The sequence below is a fragment of the Mytilus trossulus genome, chromosome 12, assembly GCF_036588685.1.
Source record: "Mytilus trossulus isolate FHL-02 chromosome 12, PNRI_Mtr1.1.1.hap1, whole genome shotgun sequence".
In the NCBI taxonomy this organism is placed as follows: domain Eukaryota; kingdom Metazoa; phylum Mollusca; class Bivalvia; order Mytilida; family Mytilidae; genus Mytilus; species Mytilus trossulus.
Genome location: NC_086384.1, coordinates 32,882,162 through 32,900,008, shown reverse-complemented (window position 1 = coordinate 32,900,008; position 17,847 = coordinate 32,882,162). Strand labels below are relative to the sequence as shown.

At 32.4% G+C, this 17,847-nt stretch overlaps 1 protein-coding gene across 2 annotated transcripts in view; it reads left to right on the top strand.

Annotated features, from left to right (window-relative positions):
* LOC134693831 (uncharacterized) overlaps positions 1 to 17,847 on the top strand; it is a 67,546-nt gene that overhangs the window by 13,664 nt on the left and 36,035 nt on the right. The window contains exons 2-3 of one of the 2 annotated variants that reach the window (XM_063554757.1): positions 9,286 to 9,345; positions 15,820 to 15,874. The gene's annotated coding sequence lies outside the window, so the exon portion shown is untranslated. The remainder of the gene's footprint in view (positions 1 to 9,285; positions 9,346 to 15,819; positions 15,875 to 17,847) is intronic. The other variant, XM_063554758.1, reaches the window with a different exon arrangement.

Genomic DNA, 17,847 nt, shown 5'->3' with positions numbered 1-17,847 from the left:
CAAAGGGAACTCTTTATTTAGTCTATGCCTCTTTTGTCTGTGTTTCAAAGGGAACTCTTTATTTACGCTATGCCTCTTTTGTCTGTGTTTCAAAGGGAACTCTTTATTTAGTCTATGCCTATTTTGTCTGTGTTTCAAAGGGAACTCTTTATTTAGTCTATGCCTATTTTGTCTGGGTTTCAAAGGGAACTCTTTATTTAGTCTATGCCTCTTTTGTCTGTGTTTCAAAGGAAACTCTTTATTTAGTCTATGCCTGTTTTGTCTGGGTTTTAAAGGGAACTCTTTATTTAGTCTATGCCTATTTTGTCTGGGTTTCAAAGGGAACTCTTTATTTAGTCTATGCCTGTTTTGTCTGGGTTTCAATGGAACTCTTTATTTAGTCTATGCCTGTTTTGTCTGGGTTTCAAAGGGAACTCTTTATTTAGTCTATGCCTATTTTGTCTGGGTTTCAAAGGGAACTCTTTATTTAGTCTATGCCTATTTTGTCTGGGTTTCAAAGAGAACTCTTTATTTAGTCTATGCCTGTTTTGTCTGGGTTTCAAAGGGAACTCTTTATTTAGTCTATGCCTGTTTTGTCTGGGTTTCAAAGGGAACTCTTTATTTTTGCTATGCCTATTTTGTTTGGGTTTCGAAGGGAACATTTTATTTAGTCTATGCCTCTTTTGTCTGTGTTTCAAAGGGAACTCTTTATTTAGTCTATGCCTATTTTGTCTGTGTTTCAAAGGAACTCTTTATTTAGTCTATGCCTATTTTGTCTGGGTTTCAAAGGGAACTCTTTATTTAGTCTATGCCTCTTTTGTCTGTGTTTCAAAGGGAACTCTTTATTTAGTCTATGCCTCTTTTGTTTGGGTTTCATAGGGAACTCTTTATTTAGTCTATGCCTCATTTGTCTGTGTTTCAAAGGGAACTCTTTATTTAGTCTATGCCTCTTTTGTCTGTGTTTCAAAGGAAACTCTTTATTTAGTCTATGCCTGTTTTGTCTGGGTTTCAAAGGGAACTCTTTATTAAGTCTTTGCCTTTTTTGTCTGTGTTTCAAAGGGAACTCTTTATTTAGTATATGCCTGTTTTGTCTGGGTTTCAAAGGGAACTCTTTATTTAGTCTATGCCTCTTTTGTCTATGTTTCAAAGGGAACTCTTTATTAAGTCTATGCCTATTTTGTCTGTGTTTCAAAGGGAACTCTTTATTTAGTCTATGCCTCTTTTGTCTGTGTTTCAAAGGGAACTCTTTATTTAGTCTATGCCTGTTTTGTCTGGGTTTCAAAGGGAACTCTTTATTTAGTCTATGCCTCTTTTGTCTGTGTTTCAAAGGGAACTCTTTATTTAGTCTATGCCTCTTTTGTTTGGGTTTCATAGGGAACTCTTTATTTAGTCTATGCCTCTTTTGTCTGTGTTTCAAAGGGAACTCTTTATTTAGTCTATGCCTCTTTTGTCTGTGTTTCAAAGGAAACTCTTTATTTAGTCTATGCCTGTTTTGTCTGGGTTTCAAAGGGAACTCTTTATTTAGTGTATGCCTCTTTTGTCTGTGTTTCAAAGGGAACTCTTTATTAAGTCTATGCCTCTTTTGTCTGTGTTTCAAAGGGAACTCTTTATTTAGTCTATGCCTGTTTTGTCTGGGTTTCAAAGGGAACTCTTTATTTAGTGTATGCCTTTTTTGTCTAGGTTTCAAAGGGAACTCTTTATTTAGTCTATGCCTCTTTTGTCTGTGTTTCAAAGGGAACTCTTTATTTAGTCTATGCCTATTTTGTCTGTGTTTCAAAGGGAACTCTTTATTTAGTCTATGCCTCTTTTGTCTGGGTTTCAAAGGGAACTCTTTATTTAGTCTATGCCTCTTTTGTCTGGGTTTCAAAGGGAACTCTTTATTTAGTCTATGCCTCTTTTGTCTGTGTTTCAAAGGGAACTCTTTATTTAGTCTATGCCTGTTTTGTCTGGGTTTCAAAGGGAACTCTTTATTTAGGCTATGCCTCTTTTGTCTGTGTTTCAAAGGGAACTCTTTATTTAGTCTATGCCTATTTTGTCTGTGTTTCAAAGGGAACTCTTTATTTAGTCTATGCCTCTTTTGTCTGTGTTTCAAAGGGAACTCTTTATTTAGTCTATGCCTCTTTTGTCTGGGTTTCAAAGGGAACTCTTTATTTAGTCTATGCCTCTTTTGTCTGTGTTTCAAAGGGAACTCTTTATTTACGCTATGCCTCTTTTGTCTGTGTTTCAAAGGGAACTCTTTATTTAGTCTATGCCTATTTTGTCTGTGTTTCAAAGGGAACTCTTTATTTAGTCTATGCCTATTTTGTCTGGGTTTCAAAGGGAACTCTTTATTTAGTCTATGCCTCTTTTGTCTGTGTTTCAAAGGGAACTCTTTATTTAGTCTATGCCTGTTTTGTCTGGGTTTCAAAGGAACTCTTTATTTAGTCTATGCCTCTTTTGTCTGTGTTTCAAAGGGAACTCTTTATTTAGTCTATGCCTATTTTGTCTGGGTTTCAAAGGGAACTCTTTATTTAGTCTATGCCTGTTTTGTCTGGGTTTCAAAGGAACTCTTTATTTAGTCTATGCCTATTTTTTCTGTGTTTCAAAGGGAACTCTTTATTTAGTCTATGCCTCTTTTGTCTGTGTTTCAAAGGGAACCCTTTATTTAGTCTATGCCTATTTTGTCTGGGTTTCAAAGGGAACTTTTCAGTCAAATGTACTTAAATTGGAAATAAAGTAAAGGAGTAATGTCAAATAGCCCCTTTTTTATATGACCGCAAAATTTTGAAAAAATTTTCGTCGTATATTGCTATCACGTTGGCGTCGTCGTCGTCGTCCGAATACTTTTAGTTTTCGCACTCTAACTTTAGTATAAGTGAATAGAAATCTATGAATTTTTAACACAAGGTTTATGACCATAAAAGGAAGGCTGGTATTGATTTTGGGAGTTTTGGTCCCAACATTTTAGGAATTAGGGTCCAAAAAGGGCCCAAATAAGTATTTTCTTGGTTTTCGCACTATAACTTTAGTTTAAGTTAATAGAAATCTATGAAATTTTGACACAAGGTTTATAACCACAAAATAAAGGTTGGGATTGATTTTGGGAGTTTTATTTTCAACAGTTTAGGAATTAGGGGCCAAAAAAGGGCCCAAATAAGCATTATTCTTGGTTTTCGCACAATAACTTTAGTTAAAGTAAATAGAAATCAATGAAATTTAAACACAATGTTTATGACCACAAAAGGAAGGTTGGTATTGATTTTGGGAGTTTCGGTCCCAACAGTGTAGGAATTAGGGGCCAAAAAGGGACCCAAATAAGCATTTTTCTTGGTTTTCGCACCATAGCGTTAGTATAAGTAAATAGAAATCTATGAAATTTAAACACAAGGTTTATGACCATAAAAGGAAGGTTGGTATTGATTTTGGAAGTTTTGGTCCCGACAGTTAAGGAAAAAGGGGCCCAAAGGGTCCAAAATTAAACTTTGTTTGATTTCATCAAAATTGAATAATTGGGGTTCTTCAATATGCCGAATCTAACTGTGTATGTAGATTCTTAATTTTTGGTCCCGTTTTCAAATTGGTCTACATTAAGGTCCAAAGGGTCCAAAATTAAACTTAGTTTGATTTTAACAAAAATTGAAACCTTGGGGTTCTTTGATATGCTGAATCTAAAAATGTACTTAGATTTTTGATTATTGGCCCAGTTTTCAAGTTGGCCCAAATCGGGGTCCAAAATTAAACATTGTTTGATTTCATCAAAAATTGAATAATTGGGGTTCTTTTGATATGCCAAATCTAACTGTGTATGTAGATTCTTAATTTTTGGTCCAGTTTTAAAATTGGTCTAAATTAAAGTGCAAAGGGTCCAAAATAAAACTAAGTTTGATTTTAACAAAAATTAAATTCTTGGGCCTCTTTGATATGCTGAATCTAAACATGTACTTAGATTTTTGATTATGGGCCCAGTTTTCAAGTTGGTCCAAATCAGGATCTAAAATTATTATATTAAGTATTGTGCAATAGCAAGTCTCTTCAATTGCACAGTATTGTGCAATGGCAAGAAATATCTAATTTCACAATATTGTGAAATAGCAAATTTTTTTTTAATTAAGAGTTATCTTTCTTTGTCAAGTATAGTAAGCAAGAAATATCTGCAAGAATTTTTTTTAATTGGAGTTATCTTTCTTTGTCCAGAATCAACTTAAATCTTTGTTATATACAATATACAATGTATATTCACTTTTTACTACCAACTGATAAATTTAAATAATCTTTACCATTCAGTGATAACAAGCAGTTTTTTTACATCATGTATTTAAATGAGTAGTAATTGTTGCAAACTCCATTAGAATATTTTAATTGAAATTAGTTTTGGAATAAGGGAAAGGGGGATGTGAATAAAAAATTGGATTAAATTTTTCTCATTTGAAATTTCATAAATAAAAAGAAAATTTCTTCAAACATTTTTTTGAGAGGATTAATATTCAATAGCATAGTGAATTGCTCTAAGAGAAAACAAAAATTTTAAGTTCATTTGAATACATTCATTCTGTGTCAGAAACCTATGCTGTGTTAACTATTTAATCACAATCCAAATTTAGAGCGGAATCCAGCTTGAATGTTGTGTCTATACTTGCCCCAACCCTTCAGGGTTCAACCTCTGCGGTCGTATAAAGCTACGCCCTGCGGAGCATCTGGTTATCCACTTAAATTAAAAATCAAAAAGCATTGTGGAAACCTTTCAAATGTTTTCATTTAGTTTTCCATGTGTAAAAAACCTGATGTCATGGGAAAAAATGATGGATGTTGCTAACAAAGTTCCTAAAATTCAACATGTAATTGTGTAATCATCATTTGGATTGAATATTCTATTTAAGAGGGAGACAGAAATAGATCATCATAATGATTTTGTTTACCATTAATAGCACTTAAAATTACCACTTTATTATCACTTTTATTTATACAATAGAAAAACAAAGGATATAGGGTATCCAACCATTTCACAAAATCTTTACAAAATCAGCTGTTTACAACACGCCTACAACTGAGAGGTTTGTCTTCCTAACATATACATGTAGATCATATCAACCAAATGACCATCCTTAAAAACGCTTCAAAATATATCGGACATGGTTGAAGCCAAGTTTTAGAAATTTAATTTTTTTAGTCTATTACAGTGACTTGACTGTTAGTGTTGCTCTCCGCCAATTGCAACTCATTAAAAATTTTGACCGAATTGCAATTTGTTTTATTAAACGAAATTGTTCAACTGGTCAAAAATTTGAGCAAATTGTTCAATCAAAATGTGAAAGTGCAAGGTGATAAAATAAAACATACTTACAATCCTATAAGACTTTTAACTCCACTGTATTGGTGTAGTTACTAAATCAGTCTATCAATCTGTATAGTTTGTTATAGCCATTACCATACTAAAGGTCAACTGTTTTATTTTGAATTGCTATAAAAATGTCCAAACTAAGCTTTTATATAGTTGTTCTTTCGAAAAGGATTTTATTATTATAAGAATCATATATCATTTAAAATAATACATCATATATTCAGTAAAATATGTGTGAAATAACAATATGCTATTGATAAGTTTCCTTGGGGAGATAACCTAAAATACTATTGTTTTGAATAAAGACTTTTTGAAACCAAAAAACGATTATCTCCCCTTCCTACAAACATTGCGAGTTCACAAATATTTTACTGAATAAGAAATGTTTTTATTTACATAATGTGTGATTCTTATGAATATAAAATACTTTTCGAAGAAAAACTATATAAAAGCTTAGTTTGTACATTTTTATAGCAATTCAAAATAAAACAGTTGACCTTTAGTATGGTAATGGCTATAACAAACTATACAGATTGATAGACTGATTTAGTAATTACATCAATACAGTGAAGTTAAAGTCTTATAGGATTATAAGTATGATTTATTTTATCACCTTGCACTTTCACATTTTGACTGAACAATTTGTTCAAATTTCTGACCAGTTGAACAATTTGGTTTAATAAAACAAATTGCAATTTGGTCAACATTTTGAATGAGTTGCAATTGGTGGATAGCAACACTAACAGTCAAGTCACTGTAAAACCTATTTTAAGAGTACAAATGTAGTACTATATGTACATCAATTATTATAGTTATAAAAAACATAAAGGGAAAAGACCACACAACATAATGAAGAAGCAATTGATATGGAAACAAGGACTCACAACCATAACTTGGCATGCTTTCAAAAGGGAATCTTAATACAAAGGAGACCTGTAAAAGACACTCTTTACTTCAAAACATCCCCAAAGTCATGAAACCTGTAACACTGAAAGTCAATGAAAGGTGAAGGGCTGAAATTGGAAACACAGTTTTTTAGTTTAAGGGGGTACCCTGGTTGAACACCTCAACTAAAAAGAATTTGGCTCATTTAATTTTCATAAATTTATACAAAACATTTACTTTGAACTTTTGACAAAAATATAAAAAATTTAGATAAATTGAACCAACCATTTCATCAGAAAAATTTCATTGGTTAAGTAAGTTCGCTACTCAGTTTCAAAATAACATTCTTTTCATAACACTAGTTTATATTAATAGAGGATAAATAAAGGAACAAAAAAAGCCAAAAAAATATATAGGTCAATGTACTTGATTTCGAGATAAGAGCCATTGAAATTTTGGCAGGAAAATGTTCTCTCTTGATTTTTCATAGCTTCGTCATTGATAAGATTAAGTTTTCAAAAATTATAAAAAATACAAGGATTTTATAAGACTTTTACAGATGGCTACTAATTAAACATGTAAAAGATTTATAAAATAAAAAGTTGGGGTGAATGGGCAAAATATTTTTAGGCATTAAAATCGATAAAACCAGAGAATCCCGAAAATCTGACAAAAATCCCAAAACATGTCAAGCAAACAACCTTGAATAGCAGTTTGACAAACACTAAATTTGATCATTGGGAAGCTTAACATTTCACCTGATTAAAATGTTTAGCTGATTTTACAGAGTTATCTCCCTGTAGTTTTCGGTACCACCTTATAGAATAGATTTTAAATGTCGGAAACAATATACACGTAGAAGCTAAAAATTACGAAACACATCATAGAAAACAAATGCAAAAGCAACACAAATCCCCTTGAAAAAAATAGGGGGTGAACTTAGGGTGGGATAGTAATTTCTACTCCACTAGTGGCACCAAATGTGTTTCTTATAGCAAGTAAAAAGTGACATTTTGTGTTGTGTCATATATACAATCTTATACACATCTTCCTATATCTATTAACATATCATTATGATACTAGGCCATTTGTGAAACAGATATCCCATAAGAGTCATCCAAATTATGATGAGAACCTTATTATTTCGAAAGGTATGCCTCTCTACAATGGAATAACTGGGAAAAAAATTTGTGTTGGTGTGGCCCAAAATTTAGGTTGTAGGGATTGAAATGTAAAGTTCTAGTTGCACTATTTTTTGCAGAATGTGTGTGTCTGCAGTTTTTTATACAGCCCAAGACAAGCATTTTTCTACTTTCAGGATAATTACTTGTGTATAAGTATTTCAATTGCTCTGAAATTATACCACAATGTTTAATACCACTATTAGAAGGTTTGGATACATTTTGGGGGTTATGGTGCCATCAGTTTTGGAATTATGGACCAAAAAAGGGCCAAAAACGCATTTTTCTAGTTTCCAGACAATAACTTGATGGATCTCTCTGAAATTGTACTACAAGGTTCTATACTACAAAAATATGCTGGGATTGAGTGTAGGGGTACTTTCTAAAAGGGGGGATTCAAAAAGTTGGGGGGGTCCAATTTTTTCAAGGGGTTCAGATTATTTTTTTTAATTTTGAAAAATTTCGAGAAGAATCTTTAATTGCACTGTTTTGTGCAATACATTTGTAAGATCTTGACATTTATGTTGTGTCAAAAACCTATACCATGTCAAAAAATTGATCACAATCCAAATTCAGACAGTATCAAGCTTGAATATTGTGTCAAAACTCAGGAGCGGATTTAGGCGGGGGCGTGGTCTTTTTTTAACAATCAAAGTATATAAAACAGTCGGTTTAACAGAATCAACGTGATTAATTTATTAATCAACTGACCTACGCTTTATTCGTGTTATTAAACTGTTAAAGTTCTATAAATTATTTAAAAGGAAGGTGTCAAACGATAATCGAAGATCAAAGAATCTTTGATAATCGAAGTTCCAAAATATCCCTTACTCACTTTCACAATTTCATCATGACACGGTCAAGAAATCAGTCTGCAGGTGAGATTCTTTCATAATATCCGTAATGAAAGATAAAAAAAATACTGTTTCAAGCGAAAGGTTACTTTATTAATTTGTATCTCTGTGTCTATATTTGTTTCCCACTTGCAACCTAAATATCATTAGCCGAATTCTGTACCGTATTACATGCTTGGCATCCCAAGAAAATAAACATAACTGCGTAAATGCGTGCATCTCATTCTGATTTGAGTTGTTCGTGGCGGACACAGAAAGTCTGGCACTATCTCCGAAAAATCAAAAAAATTAGAAAACAATATTATGAAAGGACAATTAAAATTAGCTGGTAAAAGTAGAAATTTTCGTTTGCAAAATATATTGGTCAGGTGAGCAATTGTGATCTGTCTCGTCTCACTTTGCATCCGTCTGTCCGCCCTTCTATCTATAGATTGTTGTCAGGTGTGGATTAAGGCGGTTTCCTCTTGAAACTTTAATTTCACGCTAATTTTACCACACAACAGTTCGAGATATCTATATTTCATCCCTTTAGAAGAATATTTCAATAATTTTACCTAAAAAAACCTCCAAAATTTTTTCAAAATTTTCTCCAAAATAAACATTTGCGCCCCACCCTAACTGAAAATCCTGGATCCGCCCCTGAAACTTGCCCAAGTTATTCAGGGCTCAACCTCTGTGGTCGTATCAGGCTGTGCTCAGCGAAGCAATTTATTTTATTTAAGGAAAAAAATGCATTTAATTGGTCATACATTGTATTATAACATGAAGATATACTAGACAAAATATATCCTAATATTTCCCCAAATTTAACATGCATAAGCATGCCTTTCAGTTTTACCATTAGAATCTTTAAATGTTATGACCTCATTGTATTTAAATTGGCAATCCATATGTTGCAAGTGAAGTTTGAAATCGGATACGCACGATTGAACAAACACTATAAGTCATAAGTTACAGAATCTCTAATAAATGGGAATTATTTCTGCATGACTGCACACCTGGATAGAAAACATACAATAAGATGCCAAATTCTTAATTACCTTCAGTTTAAATGTTTGTTTATTTGCAGATAATAAGAGCATCTGTCTATAGGTAGTTATAATGGAGTGTGAATTAAACAGAAATTAAGGTTAGTTTAAGGACTCAAATTAGGCTAGAACATTAGTTCAAGGATCTTTTGTCGTAGAAATCAGTATGCCAGTTATTTCTAGGCTGTGAAATAATTATATAAAAGAAAGATCCTGTAGGTTTTTAGCACACATAGATCAAAATCCATATTTGCTTTCCTTTCATGTAGGGATGCAACAGTCTTGCCCAGTCAGGAACTAGGTTATTTTCTTTGAGGGAAGATCAGTAAAATTTCAAAAATGATGGTTGTATTCCTCCTTCTGGAACTCAAAATTGTTACAGCAGCAAACCAAAAAACAGCAATTTTCAGCCAAAATTGGACTTAAAAATGTCAATGATGATAAGAGAGAATTTATATGCTTTTGATACGACCCCCAAAATTTTTTTTGTAATGGTATCATATCGTTGTCGTCCAAAGACATATTTAGTTTCCCCGACAATAACTTCAGATTAAGTTAATGTATATCTATAAATTTTTACACGAAGGTTTCACTAAAGAAAGGTTGGGATTGATTTTGGTAGTTATGATCCCAATAGTTAAGGCATTAGGGGGCCAAAAAGGGGGCCCAAAATAAGTATTTTTGTAGTTTTAAAACAATAACTTGTGTTTAAGTGTATGAATCTCTCTGAAATTATACCACACGTTTCCATACCATAAAGAATGGTTATTAATGACTTTGGGGGGTTATGACTCTAAATGTTTTGGAATTAGGGGCTAAACAAGGCGCAATTAGAGCCCCAAAAATGGGATAAACTAGATTTTCCAGACTAACTATAGATTTACTGAATGGATCTCTATTAATTTCTACCAGAAGGTTCAATACTACTAAAGAAAAGTTTGGATTCATTTTGGGTGTTATGGTCCTTAAAGTTTATGATTTAGGGGCCAAAAAGGGGGACCAAAATAAGCATTTTTGTAGTTTTCAAACAATAACTTGTGTTTAAGTGGATGAATCTCTCTGAAATTATACCACAAGTTTCCATACCATTAAGGGATGGTTATTAATGACTGTGGGGGGTTCTTGAAATGTTTTGGAATTAGGGGCTAAAAAAGGGGAATTAGAGACTAAAAAAGGGGGAAACTATGTTTTTATGGTCAACGAACCATTAAGACAATTCAAAAGCAATGTAATGGAGGTAAATCATAAACAGTTAACATACAATGTTTGGTTTATGCAGATTTACCTTCCTTATACTACTTGTAAATAATGTATAAAGAAATGTCAGGTTTTGGACTTATTTCAAAAAAAGGGAGGGGGTAGCAGTTTTCAATTTTTTTTTCAAAATTTCTCAAATTCAAATTTTTTAAAAGTTTGAAGTTGAAATCTTTAATTGCACAATATTGCATAATAGATTTATAAGATCTTGACTTTTCTTTAGTGTCAGAAACTCAAATAATGTAAAGAATTTGATCACAATCCAAATTCAGAGCTGTATCAAGCTTGAATTTTGTGTCCATACCTGCCCCAACTGTTCAGGGTTTAACCTCTGCAGCGTATAAAGCTGCGCCCTGCGGAGCACCATTTTTTTTTAATTTAACCCTTGTCGTGAGGGGGCCGTAATATTACAATTGTACCCAGATTACCGTTATTTTGGCACTAATGGCGCTCCATACATTTAGAGGTCATCGTAATACCATTTAATTCTTAGTGTATGCACGTTTCCTCAATCTGAAACTATTCATGTCATGTTTCTCACTTTTAATATCATTTTGAGCTCAAATACGAACTTCAAAATTTGATATCGGACAAAATAGTTTTTTTTTGGAGGGGTGGGCTTACCTTCAAGGTCTAAATCACGGAGTTCAGAGGACTGAAGCCTTGACAAATACTGTTAACCTAAAGGCACATAATGACTGGTCGTGTTTATTATCCAAATACGCCGAGGAAACGACTACTTCCGGTTGCAAGTCCAGTTAAAGTTCAAAATTGGAAAAATTCCGAAATTTTGTGAATTTTGGTGCAAATGACATTCTTTACACTGATGATCCCAAATCAGTTTCACTCCGACCTAACAACTGTTGTGATAAAAGTGTTCACTGGTGTCCATGCTACATGTAAACTACAGATGGATGCATCTATTAGCATCTCTCGGAATTACAGGTCGAGAAAAAGAACGAAAAAATGTCAAAATTGACGCTTTTTGCACCTGAGGACCAACTTTGGGGCAAATTCCCGCCCAGCCTTCCCCGCCTCCTCACCCTGACCACCCCACCCCGTGATCCCTTATTTTAGATTTATTGCAATCAGTATGCATCATCATCAGGGTACAGCTCATTTGCATATCATTTGCATATTTTTGCAAATACTCAGAATTTAGACAATTTCTGAAAACAACTCAGCATGGTAAGGGTTAAGAACCCTGAGGTCAGAAACCATTATATTTTTTTCAGTTTTCTGTCCAATTTTGATGCTTTTTCGTCTTATTTGGGGCCTATAAAGGTTATCAAGGCCTTGGAATACGCTGGTCAACTCAGCATGGTAACTAAGGGTTAAAACATATTTACATTGGAATCAGATGTATGATATACATGTAGAAAAGTAAATATTTCAAGTTCAATGTTAATTCTATCAAATTCTGAATTATTGCAGGTGCAACTAGAAATTTCCCGTTAATTTCAAATTGGAAATAGGATTGAGCAGGTTACATGAATACTAATTTTCAGCATTCATTTTCTTTTTCTGAAGTTATGGATCATGCTGTAATTATTTGCTAAAAGCCTTGGTTCATCTAATTAAGATAATTTGCCAATGACATCTCCTACCTGAAAAAAGTATAATAGAAAAAAATGATGGCTTCTTCCAAGGGAGTAATAACTTCAGTAAATGTTTTCATGCAAGGAACATTTATGTTTGTTAGATTTTTATGCTCCAATGTAATAATCCATGAAGAATCTTGAACACAAATCAATTTCATGGTAATAGGTCATGTTATTTTTGAAATAATTATTTTCCTATTTGGTATATTTTTTTCTGATTCAAAATGGTAGTTTCCATGAAAATATCTTGATATGAAATTTGATTAACACCTCATTTGTGACACTAGGTGATAATTTATCAAAAAGATACATGGTCAGAACCTTGCAGATGGAAGAAAATTTACACTTAAACTTTAAGGGAGTGCACATTTATTTCAAGCTTGTTTGTATGAAACTGTCAAGTTTAATACGGCCAGTTGGTCAGTACTAGATATATACTGACGTATTATTATTCTGGGAAGATGAAGTCCAGCAAATTGGTTCATTAAGTAGGTTAAGAATAACTTTGATTTTTATGCCCCTGCTGTAACCTTTATCCCTCCTATGACACCCCAAATTTAGTTTCCCTTCTCAAACTTTAGTTTACCTCTACAAAATGTTATAGAACCTATATATAAAGCTTAATACCACAAAACTCAGATCAGGTTTGAAGTTGGGTTGAGTCACTTTCACCATTCTTGAGTTATGTCCCTTTATAATGTTATATGCAAGTGGGGGTATCATGTCTGTTTCATGGACACACTTTCCATTTAGTTATGCTATACATCAATTATATAATCTTATGTATCTTTTAAAACCTAAGAAAAAAATCTTCTGTAAAAATGTGCAAAATAGCAATAAAACTTTGAGAGACATTATTTTGTGTAACAATACATGTTGAAAATAGTTGAGAATATCTATAAAGCTGATGGTTAAACTCCCAATGAAGATATTCATTCAATGAAAAATACAGCTTAAAATTCATAATAAAACTAACTTTTATTTACAATTTGCTTTAAATCTGTATTGATTATCAGTACGTAACTACCAAAACCGTGCCTGAAACTCCAGAGATAAAATCTTTTTACCAGTTCCTGGCTACATTACATTTCACACTTACTGGACAACAAGCAATTGACTTTTTTAATCAAGAAAGGTTAGATGGAGCTTGAAATTAACCCATCAGAGAGATTGCTGAAGCTGGATGGTTTTCCATGAGGTCGATCATGTGTAACTTCCGTGCTGAATCAGGATGCACAGCTGTGGAAAAATGATTTTTTGGATGAATATACATAAGGACCAAAAAAAAGAATAATTGAAGCTCGTTATTGAATATTTGTATTTAACAAGGGTTAGTTGGTAACAGATTTTCGCATTTGATTTTTAAGTTGACTGAACTATTTTGTTTTATCTTTAATAGGAATCAAGTACTAAAATACTCACATTTTTTACCGCAATGTCAATAATGTTTTTTTTGTTTTTGATTGATCACTTGTGCCAAGATCATTTGAAAAAAACTTGAAAAAAATATATACAGGAGCCATGAACAAGCAAGAAAAGTATTTACTTAACTGTTCATAGAAATTTTATCTCCTATTTTAAATGTAGAAATGCCATCTGCTGTGCTGCATGTAGAAATACCATCTACTATGTTTCATTTAGAAATACCATTTAAAAAGCTGTTTGTAGATATACCATCAGAAATCCCATCAACAATGTTTATTTAAGAAATACTAACTACACAGCTGTATGTAGAAATACCATCTATAATGTTTAGTATAAACATACTTATACCATTGACTGTACTGTAGGTAGAAATACCATCTATAATGTTTAGTATAAACATACTTATACCATTTACTGTAATGTAGGTAGAAAAACCATCTATAATGTTTAGTATAAACATACTTATACCATTTACTGTACTGGTGGTAGACATACCATCTATAATGTTTAGTATAAACATACTTATACCATTTACTGTACTGTAGGTAGAAATACCATCTATAATGTTTAGTATGAACATACTTATACCATTTACTGTACTGTAGGTAGACATACCATCTATAGTGTTTAGTATTAACATACTTATACCATTTACTGTACTGTAGGTAGAAATACCATCTATAATGTTTAGTATAAACATACTTATACCATTTACTGTACTGTAGGTAGAAATACCATCTATAATGTTTAGTATAAACATACTTATACCATTTACTGCACTGTAAGTAGAAATACCATCTATAATGTTTAATATAAACATACTTATACCATTTACTGTACTGTAGGTAGAAATACCATCTATAATGTTTAGTATGAACATACTTATACCATTTACTGCACTGTAAGTAGAAATACCATCTATAATGTTTAATATAAACATACTTATACCATTTACTGCACTGTAGGTAGAAATACCATCTATAATGTTTAGTATAAACATACTTATACCATTTACTGTACTGTAGGTAGAAATACCATCTATAATGTTTAGTATAAACATACTTATACCATTTACTGTACTGTAGGTAGAAATACCATCTATAATGTTTAGTATAAACATACTTATACCATTTACTGCACTGTAGGTAGAAATACCATCTATAATGTTTAGTATAAACATACTTATACCATTTACTGTACTGTAGGTAGACATACCATCTAACTGTTTAATTTAGTGGTGGTTCCTGGACATACCATCTACAAAATAACACATAGAAATAACATCTACAATTGAACATAGGCAAAAAAGATATGCTTATTAAAAAAACACTTTCACATCATTTATTATAGATAGAGTATAGAATGTAAGAACAGATTGATGAAAATTGGATTAAACTGCAAAATCCCAAACAATTGCAGTGTATCATCGATGCCATCAAATTAAACAAGCATTTGTTAAATTGTTTTACGATGATGACTGATGTTCCCATATTTTGACTATTTTATTGATTGTGACTGTTTATTTAACGCATCATGTAAATGTAACGGAATTTGATGAGACTGTTATTAAAGTGAGAGGGTTAGCGCTATAGAACCAGGTTTAATCCACCATTTTCTACATTTGAAAATGCCTGTACCAAGTCAGGAATATGACAGTTCTTGTCCATTCGTTTTTGATGCGTTTTGTTTTTTGATTTTGCCATGTGATTATGGACTTTCCAAATTGATTTTCCTCTGAGTTCAGTATTTTTGTGATTTTACTTTTGAATAAAAATCATCTTATATTAAAATGTAAGATCAGTCTAAACCATTAGCAACTGTAGTTTGATGCCCCAGACTAGTAAAATTTAAAGAGGACTAGTCTTCTTGTCTTGTCTCCGTATGAACCTCCTTAAAATAGGAGCACCACCATGAGTTATGTCTTATACAGGAGGACATTTGGAGCCTGTATCGGTGCAGATTAATGTGAGCATTTGCCTACCCAATTCCCCAGCCAGGTCGTGACGGGTCTTATTACCAGAAACAAAATTAGTCATTATTTGAAAAATTTTGTTTGGACAGTCATAAGAAAAATGTCAGAATATAGGTTTTCAGACTAGTAATTGGAAAAGATTTTGGTGCAGAATGCTTGCTTTAGCTGTTTCTCTCTATCTTTGTTGAATTTGTAATATATTCCTATGAAAAGCATTGAGTTAATATTTCCTTGTACTTGATTGCTGAAGATGCACAAATAAAGGCTCACCTTAAATTCTGAATTTACAGCAACACTGATATTTTCTTTTTACATTTCAGAATATGATATGTTATACAAAGAAAAACTTGAGACTGACAATATATCTATAGAAAGGTAAGTTGGAAAGCCCAGCTGAATGACAATTGCATTATACTGTGGTGATGGACAATTGATAAATAGCTTGAATATAAAATGGTTTACTCTCAAATCATTGATAAATAGATATAGGAAGATGTGGTGTGGGTGCCAATGAGACAACGCTCCATCCAAATAACAATTTAAAAAAAAGTAAACCATTATAGGTCAATGTACGGCCTTCAACACGGAGCCTTGGCTCACACTGAACAACAAGCTATAAAGGGCCCCCAAAATTACTAATGTAAAACCATTCAAATGGGAAAACCAACGGTCTAATCTATATAAAAAAAACGAGAAACAAGAAACACATATATATTACATAAACAAATGACAACTACTGTACATCAGATTCCTGACTTAGGACAGGTGCAAAGAACACACATTTATTCAAACCATGCAATAAAGAATTGATATGATGACACCTCTATATAATTTATTATAAGGAGTAACAGAACTTCTGATGTCTCTATTGTGAGTAACTACTTGTATCATATATAAATATAAGGATTTGTGGTATGATTGAAAACAACTATTGACCAGAGACCAAATGATGTGGATTGAAGTATTTTGGGGTACACATAACATAGATTGTGGTATTTACAATGTAGATTGCTGCATATTATGCTATGGACACATATTCTCATCTATAAGCATTATATATATGCCCCCCCCCCTAAAAAAACAAAACAAAAAAACCCCCACAAAATTCAACAAATAATTCTTCCATCTACACATTCACTGCAGCTGTAAGAAAGAGTTTTTTCTTCTCAATAGGTATTGCCCTTAATATGTATGATATACTTGTCACTGGACATTAAGAAAACATCTATCGATCATGCCATGCAGTGATGCCTTTATGGTATAGCAGATTTTGTAAATGACAGACTAAATTCATTAACAATACAAAGTCTTTATCCCTACTCTGTGGAAAACACTGGAAGGTATATTTAATTTTTTAATGACTAAAAATAAATGACAGCTAGTTAAAAAATTTAGATCCATAGTTCTTATACTGGTGTATATAATGATAAAGGCTATTAATAAGACAAACAAAAAAATTAATGATGAGATTAAACAATATATATTTGAATAAATACACAGAGGGTGAAATTGATTGTGTAACTTTTTTTCCCTATGCCTTTAAATATTAATGGTATCAATCTTTCATTTTGTTGGCGGTTAATTGGATGTGTAAGGTGTTGATTTGGACAGGCAATGGTCTTAATTTGTCAAGGAAGATTTTTTGCTTATTGATTTTTTGTGGAAAGATAATGTGAAAAAAGTCTGGAAAAAATCTGGCAGAGAAATAGTACGTGAAGAAATTGTGTCCAGTATGCCAGTTTGATGATTCTGCAAAAGGACGGGGGTTCCATCCCACGGAACTATCCCTTTCCCCTGGATACACCACTGAACTGATAGTAATATGGGAAATAATGTGTTATGTAATTCAGAATACTGTATTTTTTGGTTCTTATGTATTAAAAGTGTCAGCAAAGAAGCTGAAGTTTTAAATCAAACAGCAAAATTAAATTTTTGATGGGGGTGGGGTGGGGATGAAATGTTATACTTTTAAATAAAACATTTCTCAACACAAAAAGTTCAAAAAAGGCAAACTAATGCCTGCTGTATGTTTGCTGTGTAGTCGTGTGCAAAGTCTTCTGTTAAAATTTTGTGATATAAATGGTCATTTAGCTGATATATTTATCTTTAATGTGTATCATCTCGAAGATTGTAGCAAGGATGGTTTGTTGTGAAATGTTCAACATTATATACACATGTATTGATTTGCTCATTGTTAAAGGCCATACTGTGACCAATTGTTGTTAATTTCTGTGTCATTTGGTCTCTTGTGAAGAGTAGTCTTATTGGCAATCGTACCACATCTTCTTTCTTATATTGTAACATAGCTGTAGTAAAATGGTTGCTTTTGTATCTTTGATTTCATTGCT